Here is a 3,458-nt window from a genome sequence, read left to right on the forward strand (position 1 = left end):
AGGTCTAGAATACGATTAAATAACAAGAAGTATATAAGAAATAGGAGAATATAAGGTTTGGAAAGTAGATCTCAAGTTTATAATCTCGGCTTACCTAGTAACTGGAACGGAATTGAAAATAACGGATGCTTGGGAGATGTTTAGTGCAAGTTTGCAGTTCTTAAGAGAGAAGTTTGAAGTGTGTTTGGGTGATAATTTAGGTTACATATTTATAGGCAAACTCAAGGGAACACAATCCCTTGCTTTAGGGGATTGTAATCTTTTCATATCTAGGTGTAATGATGATAAAGTATGGAAATTATTATTGTTTATTGTTTATTTAAAAGTGGAGTAGTGGATAAAAGATTTTGATTTGATTTGGTCAGGACATGCAGGTCTGTGGTTGGTGGGAGTAGGGTGGCTGACAGTTGACTTTTCATGTTACAGTGTGCTTTTTCAGGTACTTTTGTCAGTGTACAGTAAAAAGTGGAAAATCTCTGAAACACGCTACTGTTTCCTTTTGGGCGGGAGTAATTTCCTTACGTCTAGAGAATAGACTAAGTGTTCTGTGCGTATCACTTTGTGCGCATAGCTTTCTGCGTGAAGGACATTTCTTTGCTGCGGGTAGGTGCGTAACCTTCTCGCAGTTAGGGATATTGAGTTTCATTTGTAGATTCTCCAGGTGGTCTTGGTGTTTCAACATAGTGATCAGTTATGTTGAAGTCAATTCCATCTTGGAGCTTCAGACAAACTAGCTCTCAATGTTCCCGCCATGCGGGGAGGTTAGTTCCCTTCCGCACGCGCATAAACGATTTAGGATGCACCCGCCTTAGCATCGTGCGGGATGGTCGACCCATTAGACAACATAACGTTAAGTTACATGAAAACATAAAGCCAAAACATTCGCGCATGGCGCATATAACATATGCCCACGCTGGTTCTTAACACGGTACGCTCGCGCAGGGCGCACATAATATGCCCGCGCTGACTAACATGGCGCGTTCGCGCACGGCGCATATAACAAATGCCCGCGCTGATTCTAACATAGCGCGCTCGCGCAGGGCGAACATAACAAATGCCCGCGCTGATTCTATATGGCGCGCATAATATTTACAATCACCTAATTATTAGGTTGATTACTTAGTTTAAGGGATTGGGAATTTACCGGGTGTCACATTCTCCCCCTGTTAAGCGAATTTCGTCCCGAAATTTAGGAGACGTCGCTGGCAGAAGCCATGTTCTGAAAGAGGTGTGGGTATTTCTTGCGTATTTGATCTTCTCTTTCCCAAGTGAATTTAGGCCCACGCCTCGAGTTCCATTGAACCTTTACTAACTTGATTCTGCTTCTGCGTAACTTTTGTTCTTTCCAATCGGTTACTGCTATAGGTTCTTCTACGAAGTGCAGTTGTTTGTCGATGTGAATCTCTTCCAACGGCAAAATCAACGTTTCGTCAGATAAGCACTTTTTAAGGTTGGACACATGGAACGTATCATGAACTCCACTGAGTTCGGCGGGTAAACGGAGTTTATAAGCAACCGGACCGATCCTTTCCAGGATCTCAAATGGTCCAATGTAGCGCGGATTCAACTTTCCTCGCTTGCCGAAACGGGGGACTCCTTTCCATGGAGAGACTTTCAAAAGTACTCTATCCCCTACTTGAAACTCCAACGGTTTCCTTCGCACATCTGCGTAGCTCTTCTGTCGGTCGCGCGCTGTCTTAAGGCGATCCCGTATCTGAAAAATCTTGTCTGTTGTTTCTTGGATCAATTCTGGACCAGTCATTTGCTTGTCACCCACTTCAGCCCAGCACAGTGGGGATCTACACTTGCGCCCATACAAAGCTTCAAACGGCGCAGCCTTGAGGCTTGTGTGATAACTGTTGTTGTAAGAAAATTCAACCAATGGGAGATGAGTATCCCATCTACCTCCGAAATCGATTGCGCACGCGCGTAGCATATCTTCCAATGTCTGGATTGTTCGCTCGCTTTGTCCATCTGTTTGGGGATGATATGCCGTACTCATGTCAAGACGAGTACCTAAAGCCCCTTGTAACGATCTCCAAAATCTTGAGGTGAACCGACTATCTCTATCAGAAATGATGGACACCGGGACTCCATGTTTTGAAACTACTTCTCGAATATACAATCGGGCTAACTTTTCCATCTTATCGGTTTCCTTGATCGGCAGGAAGTGTGCTGATTTAGTTAGCCGATCTACAATAACCCAGATCGTGTCGTAACCCCCAGGTGTCCTTGGCAGTTTGGTGATGAAGTCCATAGAGATTTGTTCCCACTTCCACATGGGAATTTCTGGCTGTTGAAGCAACCCTGATGGTTTCTGGTATTCAGCCTTTACCTTCGAACACGTCAGGCACTTACTGACATACGTCGCGATGGCGCCTTTAAGATTGGGCCACCAATACAGCGTTTTAACATCTTGGTACATCTTGTCTGCGCCAGGATGTACGGAATACCGTGTCTTGTGAGCTTCGTTTAATACTTGCTCGCGCAATCCTCCCTTGAGAGGGACCCATATGCGGTTAGCGAAATATAGATTGCTGTTCTCTTTAAGTTCCAAACTCTTAATCATACCCCCAAGGCATTCGTTTTTAACAAACTCTGGTTTCAAAGCTTCTTGCTGAGCGTCTCGGATGCGGGTAGAGAGATCTGTGTGAATGGTCAACCTTAGAGCCTTGACTCGTAGCGTTTTTATTCGCTCCTTCCTACTTAGCGCGTCTGCTACCACATTCGCTTTTCCAGGGTGGTACTTAATTTCACAATCATAATCATTCAACAACTCCACCCATCTTCGTTGCCTCATGTTTAAATCCTTTTGATCAAATATATGTTGAAGGCTCTTGTGATCCGTAAAGATTATACACTTTGTACCATAGAGGTAATGGCGCCAAATCTTTAGCGCGAAGACAACCGCTCCAAGTTCCAGATCATGCGTTGTGTAGTTCTTTTCATTGGTCTTGAGTTGGCGCGAGGCATACGCTATGACTTTGTCTCGCTGCATAAGGACACATCCGAGTCCCTGATGTGAAGCGTCGCAGTAAACGACGATGTCATCCGTCCCCTCGGGTAAAGACAAAATTGGCGCACTACATAATTTCTGTTTTAACATTAGAAACGCCGCTTCCTGATTTTTGCTCCAAACAAACTTCTTGTCCTTCTGAGTTAGCGCGGTCAGTGGTAGAGCTATCTTGGAGAAGTTCTCAATGAAGCGTCGATAATAGCCAGCTAGTCCTAGGAATTGCCTCACCTCAGTTGGGGTTTTTGGCGCTTCCCAGTTTTCGATGGCCTTGACTTTGGAAGGATCAACGTGTATTCCTTTCTCGTTTACAACGTGACCGAGAAAGTGAACTTCTCTAAGCCAAAACTCACATTTGGAAAACTTCGCATACAACTTTTCTTTCCTCAACAATTCCAAAATCAATCTCAGGTGTTGCTCATGCTCAGCCTTGGTCCGAGAGTAA

The sequence above is a fragment of the Bidens hawaiensis genome, unplaced genomic scaffold (assembly GCF_021521415.1).
Source record: "Bidens hawaiensis isolate Kalapana, Puna unplaced genomic scaffold, B.hawaiensis_p1.1 tig00030300_1, whole genome shotgun sequence".
Lineage (NCBI taxonomy): Eukaryota > Viridiplantae > Streptophyta > Magnoliopsida > Asterales > Asteraceae > Bidens > Bidens hawaiensis.